This window comes from Ostrinia furnacalis, unplaced genomic scaffold (genome assembly GCF_004193835.3).
Source record: "Ostrinia furnacalis isolate ACB-3 unplaced genomic scaffold, ASM419383v2 OfSCF7285, whole genome shotgun sequence".
In the NCBI taxonomy this organism is placed as follows: domain Eukaryota; kingdom Metazoa; phylum Arthropoda; class Insecta; order Lepidoptera; family Crambidae; genus Ostrinia; species Ostrinia furnacalis.
This window is the reverse complement of record NW_021137524.1, coordinates 17,385-28,596: the sequence shown is the minus strand read 5'-3', so window position 1 is coordinate 28,596 and position 11,212 is coordinate 17,385. Positions and strand designations below refer to the sequence as shown.

General features: G+C 35.1%; 1 long non-coding RNA gene across 1 annotated transcript; it reads right to left on the bottom strand.

Annotated features, from left to right (window-relative positions):
- Positions 1-2,072: 2,072 nt before the first annotated feature.
- On the bottom strand, positions 2,073-4,024 carry LOC114363769 (uncharacterized). The gene is made up of 2 exons (XR_003656800.1): positions 3,878-4,024; positions 2,073-3,229 (listed from the first exon to the last, which is right to left on the bottom strand). It is a non-coding gene; the product is annotated as an uncharacterized LOC114363769 (long non-coding RNA).
- Positions 4,025-11,212: the final 7,188 nt, after the last annotated feature.

Sequence of the window (11,212 nt, the reverse complement as noted above, 5' to 3'; positions counted from 1 at the left end):
GTATTGCAGACATTCTAGTGGAAATCCGACCTAAGGTGACGTTCTAGCCGTATTGTTGATGAATCTATATCTTTAACAAATAGTAGCATCGTCACCTTGATGGCATTTGAATCGCGTCGCCCCATGAGATAGGCAATTCACGATGACAGATAACAGTCTGTTGTGTCAGATACTAGTGTATAGGCCCTTTAAAACATTTTACTCGTTGTATTTTAACAAGAGCGCAGTAGAAGCTATTACGTTATTGTTTTATAAATAATACATTCATAGTTCAGGGATACAATATGCGAGTACGAGTAAGACTGACACTGATTAAAAACGTTCCACAAAATAATGTACGCTCATGTAAACAACAAAACGAGTCATAATTTCATAATATTTGAGATGTAGCTATAAACAAGTTAATGATAAATTAAACAACATGTTAAACAAAAAAGATCGCAATACTTTAAACCTTAACTGCTAAACAACATACCTTCGTGAGCAATACAATTACGAACAAAAACCATACACTTATATCATTATGATCCCCAATATCTTACAAGTTAAAAATTCATTTATAAGGATTATGTTCTAAAGAAATGTAAATAAAGTGCAATTGATATAATATTATTCTAAGATAACAGAGTAAATGTTTAAGTGTAGTTGACAAATGCAATACTTAGTTTTTTTTTACAATTTGCTAACTCGAGTAATAGATACATACTTGACAATCTATTTTGACCACACTTCCAAGTACAAAATCTACCTAACAGAATCGTACAAGTGTCTTAGACTTATCGAGTCTTTATACGAATATCATCCCTTTTAAATCTCCCCAAAGCTCAGAAAAAAATCCCAGAGAATGGACAGTAATTTGTAATCTTACGCAGAGTAATATAATTGCATATTTTGAGGTTTTTATGAGAAAGGAAATTCTAACATTTGGATTAACAACTTTAGAACATTCCGTTTCTTAATTACTTATTTTATTAAAATACCGATGATTGCCAGAAACCATCGTGTAAAAAATGCAGTTCAAATATTACTGACGTATTACGCAACGTATCTTAATATTAAATTCAAGAGGAATATTATACAGGGTGACAGGTAAAGCGATACATTCCTTGAAAGGGGTTAAAGTAGAGCTTATTTGCAGTCATTTAAGTCATATGACACCATGTCCGAAACTTGTTCATTTCCAAGTTATTCAAGATTTAAGTATTTTTTTAAAAATCTCCAGTTTTTATGTTAAAATGTACCCTTGTAATGAAGAATACGGAATAATGTTAACTTTTTTGTTGTATTCGTATAGCTAAATAATAAGATTGACATTTTAAATTAAAATTTGCAAGAAAGAATCGTCATTACTCAAGTAAGAGCAAAAAAACCATGTATTATTTTGCAAAAAAAATATTGTATTAGAAGACGGGGCTCACAGTTTGAGCAGGACTTAAAATAATGTACCTAGATAAAATTAGGTGATACAATTATTATTAAAATACTAAGTTTTTCATTTATTGAGACCCAAGAACAGTTGTTAGTGTGACTATTTTATTTATTTATTTTTTTATGAAAGTATCTTACTAGACTTAAATTCAAATAAAAAAAATAATTATGTAGTGTTTGTTAAACACCTGTACCTTTTTAAATAGCTAATGAATCAAGGAACTAAATTCTGTAATTTGTAAACAACATTCCATACATTTTTTCTTGGAAATTCTTCGTTTAATTACCTAAAACATATTTTTTTTGCAAAATAATACATGGTTTTTTAGCTTTTACTTGAGTAATGACGATTCTTTCTTGCAAATTTTAATTTAAAATGTCAATCTAATTATTTAGCTATACGAATACAACAAAAAAGTTAACATTATTCCGTATTCTTCATTACAAGGGTACATTTTAACATAAAAACTGGAGATTTTTAAAAAAATACTTAAATCTTGAATAACTTGGAAATGAACAAGTTTCGGACATGGTGTCATATGACTTAAATGACTGCAAATAAGCTCTACTTTAACCCCTTTCAAGGAATGTATCGCTTTACCTGTCACCCTGTATATCAATGTTTGCATTTTTTTATTAAAATCTAATCCAGGTATTTGCTATTCAATAAATTTTAGGTAAGTATTAATCCTGGAATGATTTTTGATAACAAGTGTTACTTATCACTTGTAAATAAATAATACAATATGACTACATTGCACTAGCTAATTATACATAAACTGAGAGGTTTTGCAACGTAATCTATTTACATATTTTACAGTGAATAAATAATAGTTCTATTAATTTTCATTAGCTTCCTTCATTCCTTTGCGATATGTTTTTGATATAAAATAACTTCAGAACGTTTTATTAACATTTTCCAGTTTCACAAACTTAACGTTTTTAAAACATTTTAAAATTCATGCTAAATAAATAGATCACGTCGCAATAAACTGAATACAAGTAGTTCTCAAATTAATTTGATCTCTTATTGATCTCTAATAAATATTACTGACGTGTAATTTGTGAACTATTAAGCTCGATTCACACATATCAGTGAAGCCACAGTTCCGTCACAGTGCGAAATATTCTTTCATGCAGTTTCTATCGTCACTGACACTGACACTTGTCAGATGTATGGGATGCGTGCCGGTACTGTGACGGAACTGTAGCTTCACTGATATGTGTGAATCGAGCTTTACAGAGATTAGTTAACCAATAACTGTTTACTTTTTATTTATTTACTTACGTGAACACTCACTATACACGAATCACGAGGCTATATTTATATAAAGTATATATTTATATTTTATTGATGATTTGGACTGTGAAGACGACGGTGTTGGATATTACTTTTTGTTTAGCGCTTAAGCTAATACTGTTTTTGGTACTAAATATTACAGTCGGTAACATTATTTGGGCTGACTGCTAATTTGCCAATAGACCGGTGTTGTCATCTACCAAATTAAAGACAGCACAAGACAAACATAAATCAAGTTAAATATTTCCAAGTTCACTTTCCTCTCGATGTTAGATTAAGCGCTTAACACCGAACCAATACCGGAGTGGATCGCCACAGTCGCGCCGCCGTCGCCTCGCGATCACTTCCAAGCCATCTTGAGCATCTTACGCGCCGCAAAGTATTTGGTGCTATACGTGGCAAGTATGAGGGCTCCCAGCACTACGGTGATCAGGTAATAGTCGAAGTCGTCTTTGAGTAAGTCGAACGTTTTGTTTGGCGCCACCCGCGTGTAGAATAAGTCTGGGAAGAGAGATGATGCGTTAACTTTGTGATCTTTTGATATAAAGTTATTCTAAACAGTGACCGGTTGATCTTTAACTCATTTGTAAACTTGAAACTATACTTTAGCACCACGACCACACCTCTTATCCAAATAGAACATAAAGCAAAAGACGCATTTTGCACGCCTCGTTGTACCACTGGGCTAGTAGTCTCCAGCGCTGAGGTTGCAGTAATGGCGTTGACCCTATGCATTGAGCAATTATTGTAGTTCATCTTAAAAGGCAAAGGAATAATCCTTCTACAGGCAGACTTATCCAAGCCAGTGGCCAGCACCAAGCTAGTGGACTCCAGTCCCGAAGAAGCGGTGTAGATTGCGTTGATCCTATGCAGGGTTCTGTTATAGTTGAGTACTGCGTCGGAGGGTAGTGGCAGTTCTGGCGCGTAGGGCAATCTAATTGGAACCTAAATCTGAAAGCCACAAGGACGACACTCACCCAAGCCAGTGGCCAGCACCAAGCTCGTTGACTCTAATCCCGAAGGAGCAGTGTATATTGCGTTGATCCTATGAAGCGTCTTGTTATAGTTGAGTATTGCATCAGCGGGCAGGGGCTTTTCGGGCGAGTCAAATTGAAACCTAAATCTTAAAGTCACAAGGACGACACTCACCCAAGCCGGTAGCCAGCACCAAGCTCGTAGACTCCAGTCCTGAAGGCGCGGTGTAGATTGCGTTAATCCTATGAAGTGTTCTGTTATAGTTGAGTACTGCGTCGGCGGGTAGTGGTAGTTCGGGCGCGTAGAGTATTGGCGCTATCTAATTGAACCTTATTGTGAAAGCCACAAGGACGAAACTCACCCAAGCCGGTTGCCAGCACCAAGCTAGTAGACTCCAGTCCCGAAGGTGCGGTGTATATTGCGTTTGTGCCGGTATGCACAATACTTTACACACTGTCACATCCGTATTCCCGATTTCTGAAAGGACCAACCTCGTCNTTGGTTTTTAATTTGGTGATCTCATTGGTAAATTCTTGGTGTTGAATGGTTTTAACGATAGCATGTTTTGCATCGGTAAGTTCAGAAGTGGTTAAATATGGTAATTTGTGTGGATTACGTATTCTCATTATCCAAGCAAGAATGCGCACTGCACGTGTCAGCGAGCTTTGTTTAGTAATAAGATCGGTTACAATGCTGTTGTCAAGCGTTTGAGAAACTAAATTAGTCATGTTGGTTTGTACACATTTTTTAATTTCTTGGTTGGTGGTGTAATTTTGATCTTGGTTGCGTAAACTGTCATCATAGGTAGGTAGCCAATGTGGTCCATGCCACCATAATTGATGGCAAAAGGTTACGAAACCAGTTCTAAATGTACGGCTTTGGTCGCCATACATATAAAGACTGCCACGTAACCTTTCGTGGTTTTGACTCCGCGGCCTTTGTTAGCTTTAACAAGTACACTGCCGGTGAAGTCGACGCCAGTATGGAGAAATGGCCGTGATGGATTGCTTCTTGCTTCTGGTAGGTCGCCCATCAACTGCTGGAGTTTACTTGGTTCGTTTCTCCGGCATTTCACACAAAGGCGAATATGTTTTTTGGTTACACGGTTTCCACTGACAACCCAGTAGTTTTGTCTCAGGTGTGCCAGGGTCAACCTTGCTCCTCCGTGAAGAGTTTGTTGGTGAGAATGGTCGATTAGAAGTTCAGTTAATCTGTGGTTAGATGGAATAATAATTGGATGTTTCATGTTTTCAGGAATACTTGCATTATGCAGCCTGCCGCCGACGCGAAGTAAACCATTTTCATCCAAAAAGGGGTTTAAGTTAAAAAGTTTACTTTGTTTATCAAGTTGGTGGTTGGTTTTTAATTTGGTGATCTCATTGGTAAATTCTTGGTGTTGAATGGTTTTAACGATAGCATGTTTTGCATCGGTAAGTTCAGAAGTGGTTAAATATGGTAATTTGTGTGGATTACGTATTCTCATTATCCAAGCAAGAATGCGCACTGCACGTGTCAGCGAGCTTTGTTTAGTAATAAGATCGGTTACAATGCTGTTGTCAAGCGTTTGAGAAACTAAATTAGTCATGTTGGTTTGTACACATTTTTTAATTTCTTGGTTGGTGGTGTAATTTTGATCTTGGTTGCGTAAACTGTCATCATAGGTAGGTAGCCAATGTGGTCCATGCCACCATAATTGATGGCAAAAGGTTACGAAACCAGTTCTAAATGTACGGCTTTGGTCGCCATACATATAAAGACTGCCACGTAACCTTTCGTGGTTTTGACTCCGCGGCCTTTGTTAGCTTTAACAAGTACACTGCCGGTGAAGTCGACGCACAGTGTTGCCGGTTCATACAAAGTACCGGACAAAATTATTTGAGCCCTGAACCTATTACCTATTATCATAAATGTATAGAATGTAATTAAATAAACAACTTTTTATATTTTAATCATTATTTTTTTTAGTATTTTAACATAATAATAAATTTTACATATAAAATCATCTAAATTCAGCTTTATGATAATGTCAGTAACATAATTAATCTGATTCTTCATAACTTGGTAAACTTATGTCATCCAAATCTTTCTCTTGGCGCACCTTTCTAATCATATTGAGTATATTAACATATGTAACTGATCGTTTATCTATAGGAACTCGATCTAATTCATAAGCAACGAGTCGGGCAAATTCTTTGTTTCGTGGATCACTGGGTTCACCTTGATCAAAGTTTAGCGCAGGTAATTTGGAGACATCACATTTTAATTGATCTTTATCCCATAAACTTCTGGTATATAAGTTTGAGTCCAATAAATTATCTGCCGAAACCTGTGTTGCCTTGATTACATATGTTTTTTTTGTTGGAACACATTCGTCTTCTGTAGTTTTTAATGCCTTTCCTTTCTTCTCATGAGTACTGTAGCTCAATAAACTCGGGGAAGAGGGACCTTCCATTTCTTCAGAACGAAACGTAGCTAATAAATATTATAAAACAAAATTAATAATTTAAAATAGATGTAGGTACGTACACAAGTTTTTTTTAGACAGTAAAAACAAATGTTTCCAGAACAAAAAAAAACAATATTAGGAAGATACTAAAGAATTAATCACTAAATTCACTACTGTCACCTTCTGTAGATAAATCTTGTACGCTTATTTCTTGTGTATCTAAAGGTATAGGCAGAAGCATTTCCTTTACTTCAAAAGGTAAAATTTTACTCTTTTTTTTTAGGTTGTTTTCGAAGGCTTGAGATTAATGGATCAGAAGTTACCAACAACCTATTAAAAACATCTCTGATTGTCGTCACTCGCGACATCTTTCTTGAATACTGCTCGCGGTAACGCTTTACATCCTTATTTCTAGCTTCTTGGGCTTCTTCTGATAACACCGGTCAACAAAAAAAAAGTTTTTTTTTGCGCATGGATTTTACTTATTATATTCTGATTATATAAGCAAATTTATATAAAAAAAAGCGATTGCAAATCGAAAATATTTGCTTTTTAAGAAGTTATAGCGATTTGAATTTTCCATCTTCATAGTAGAATGTCTCTAAAGATGCACGTCCCATTATCATTGGGATATATTTATAAATAATTATGGGGGCTTATTCGCAAGAACAAGGGGCACGCTTTCATCAAAATATAGTGAGATTTGAGAGACGACGTTACCAAGGCCAGTATACTGAAAGCATGATAGGGTTAGATTTTTATGCGAAAAATCTTCTATGGAACATGACAGGAAATTAGAACTTTTCAAATTAATAAAAATTTGGACTCTATTTTAAATTTTCTCTTGTGAGAATGAATCTTAAATGGATGTTTGGTATGTTTTAATAATTAGAAGAATGAAAGAAAGAAAGAAAATAAAATATTTGGCAACTAATTGAATCATCTCTATGTTCATGTTTCATACATTCATTGATATGAATTTTTCTATTTTTTACATATAAAAGCAAATTCAGAACAATTTTTTGTTGTTATTCTTATTTCTAGGTCATAAAACAATAAAAATAAGCTATGCATAACCCGTGCGCAAAAATGCTGTAGACAGTTGTAATAGGCCGATAGGTAATAGAGCATGTGATATAACTATTGACGAATGCATCAAAATCTTATGGACGCTTGTTGGCATGTAATACCAAGGGTATAATTTTATGAACAGTACGGCTGTTTTCAAACAGTTTATATTAAATTTAGTGATAACTATATCAAGACCACTAGATAGTGTTATAAGAATGATGTGAAAGCGATCAATCAATTTTTTATTAACTTTGGTAATATCAGCTGATATTTCCGAATTATCAAAAAAGCGCCGAGCAGTATTCCCATCATTCGAATTGCCATAACCAGGTTTGGGACAATCAACTATTAGGCCTAACTTGCTTTTGAAGTCATGCTGAATTCGTTTTTTTGTTTCCTCAACTATACACTTGTCCTCTTGTTTTGTAACACGCCATTTACATACTGGTAATTTGTAACTTACATGGAGTAGACATTCGAACATTCTGATCCAACCATGAAGTATCGACAAACCAAACCGAAGACAATTGGTATCAACTGATGCTTGACGCGATGCCGCAATGGAATTAAATTGACTAGATGTTAATTTGCAAATGTAGCACCTCTGAGTTGAAGTAGTGCCACTTACCGCATTGCATATTTTCCCATCAGTCATCGTAAAATGAAATTCATGTGAAATTTCTAAAGTTTTAGTGCCTACTTCGATGCTAGTGGGTCTTAAATTATTAATTTCTTCTTCTACTCGCATCATTTCATGGTTTATTCTTTCGGTGGTTTCATGGGGTCCATATTGGCTCACCTAAAGTTATTTACCCGAAATTGTTCTTCCTAACGATTTTAAATCCGAATGATCACTCTTCCTAAAATTTTTCATCCTTAAGTTTTCATTCATACTATTTGTAGTGCTACCGGCGATGTTCATAACACTCATGTTTCCGGAAATTGTAATTAATAATATCATTTATGTAAATATATTTAAACTCCTACTGTTTTTTATCATAACACTTTTATCCCTAAATATTACCATAATATTTTCACTCATACCATAGAATATTAATAAATACTACGTACAGAAGTACGTTCTTCGCGAATGAAACGTAAGGTCACAGTTCTAACCTAACCTAAACCAATAATTATGAATAGGACCGATTCGTTTCTGGAACTTGACTGAATGACTGGAGCGAGACTCTGGCTTCGCTCGCTCGGCTCGTGCGTTGTGGTCTCAGTTCTAACCTAACCTAAACCAATAATTATGAATAGGACCGATTCGTTTCTGGAACTTGACCAAATGACTGGAGCGGGACTCTGGCTTCGCTCGCTCGGCTCGTGCGTTGTGGTCACAGTTCTAACCTAACCTAAACCAATAATTATGAATAGGACCGATTCGTTTCTGGAACTTTAATATATCGCCAAAGAAAGAAATCTAAACAAAAAAGATATGACATTGAATAATAGTGTAAAATATGGTTATGTTGAGAAAATCTAGGAGAACAAATAAAAGTATAATAGATGTTTATTGCTAATGACATTATGAAGTTGAATGATTCGGAAATATGAACATTAGAGACAGAGTAGTTAGGAATTGTGATTGTTAGGATGAAAAATTTTAGGAAGAACATTTTCGGACTTCCAATTTTCGGAGTTGAAAATTTAGGTGAACTTTGGCGCACCCGGTTTCATGCTTATATTGAATGTGTATTGGCCGACAAAACCTTGGAGAGGATGGTCGATCATTTTGCCACAATATAACATATTTTTGACTTGAAGTATCGCCAACTAACCTTACAGGAACCATGCAAGTCACAATCATACTGGCATCTTTGGCTGAAGCATCTAAAAACCTTTGTTTATACTCAGTAAAACCAGATGTGCCATCAATGCCCCATTTGATGTGTAATTTTAAATTAGTAATATCATTTACTGATAACAACACATCATTACATACAGTTGCGAGACGTGTACAAGTGTGATCTGTTAAATTCTGTAAAGCCACTTGAACGTGTTCTTCTGAGGTCGAAATTGCACATTCATCGGGATAGCATAACTTCTTAACTTCTAAAACTTTTCTATAAGAAGGAAATCTACTCTTTGCGGCCTGTCTAATGACATTATATTGATAGACTGATAATTGTGCAACACACAAAGAGCTTTTTCTGGTGTTAAACAATTGTTATCATCGCAATCAATGTGAGTAATGCATGATTTGAGCTCGTCAGATGAAGCGGAATCAATTTTACGTATTATTTTCGCTTTATCGCTTTCCCCCTCCTTACGATAATTCATAGATGCAGCAAATGACAATTCACTGCCACTTGCAATTTCTCCTAAGTGAGCGACTTTTCTACGTTTAGATCTGTCAGATACCATGTCAAAGGAGGAGGATGGACGACCTGGACCAGAATGAGCACCGAAGCACGGAAACGTCTCTTTTCCATTAAGCCAATCCGAGTGCCTTATGTAAAAAATTATAATAAAAAAATAACTTTTTTAGAAACAAGCTTTATTTCGAAATCTTGTATCGCGCATGAAATTTATACCTCTTTTTTCTGTTTGCGCTACAAGCTTTCGAAATAAAGCTTGTTTTTAAAAAAGTTATTTTTTTATTATAATTTTATTTTACACTTTTTAGTTGTATCTCAATCTCTGGGCCCTGAACATCATTTAGCACCAAAGTGCTCGGGATGTCGAATCCAACGAACCCAAACTCAATAAGTTTCCGCTGTTTCGTTTAGGAGTTCCAATGGCCACCTCCTGACTCCATCATCAGACCAGCTCAATGGTACCATAACATTGCATTGTCATCGTAATTACATAAGTATACCAAATTTCAGCTCAATCGGTTGAGGAGAAGTGGTCTTAAATTCAGTCGCAAGATTTGTCCCACACATACTAACAAGTGAAGTCAATATAAAGCTTGTAATAATAAAATAGGTCTTTCCTCCTACCAGCATCTAAGTACTTGGATTTAATTTTATTGAAAATTCCTGACACCTTAATTCTAGTTTCAGTTTGGTTTCGTAGAGGGCAGTTAGTCTTGGAAATTATTGTCTTTTGCAAATTACGGCCCTTTTGATCCAAATTCTTTACAGGATCTTGAAACACTAAATTTGCAAGTTCGCGACGAGTAAATTCAACCACCTGATCTACAATAAAAAAATAAAATACAGCCCAGGTAGTGAATGGTAGCAAAATTGGTTTTTACAACATGAAAGTATAATAACTAAAGATAATTTATATCAAGATTTCATTACGGAAAGTGACAGAAAGTGCATACTACTAGCTTTGTGAAAAAAAAAATCGTGTAGTTTTGACTCACTGACTTAATTTATTTTAAAAAAAAAACGGGTATAAATTTCAAAAATACAATTACTATTTATAAAGGACAGTACCTTGAACTACAGAATCCATGTTGATAATCGTAAATATCACAATATAAAATNCACTTATACACGCGCGCCATAAAAACTTACGCATAGGCACTTAGCACTTAACTTTAATCTTTTTGTATTGTAATATCTTATTGTGATCCGCGGGTGGGGGACCTGGAGGCCTGAAATACAGGGTGACCCTAGTTTAGGCTCCAGATCGCACACTCAGAACAACAATTGTTATCTTCCAAAATTTTTAATGTAGGTACTATAATGAGTGTCTGATAAAATAAACAATTTTTATTATTATCTTCTTGATTTTTTCTCCACCTTTTTAAACATGGGTTATTACGTCTGTTATGCGGGCCTCAGCCAAGCATAACAGCATTAAATGACGTTAAGTCCGATGACAAGAATTTACGGGTGAGACGACAAGTGTTCAGAATTACGGCCTTTTGTAGCAAGTATGTTATTTTTTCATTAATGTCCAGTACTTTAAGGCTTTTTGCCAATGATTTAGGAACTACCCCTGTGGAAGATATTACTATAGGCACAATGTAAACAGCATTTGCACTCCATTGTGTTTTCAGTTCTATGGCTAGGTCATGGTACTTTGTAAGTTTT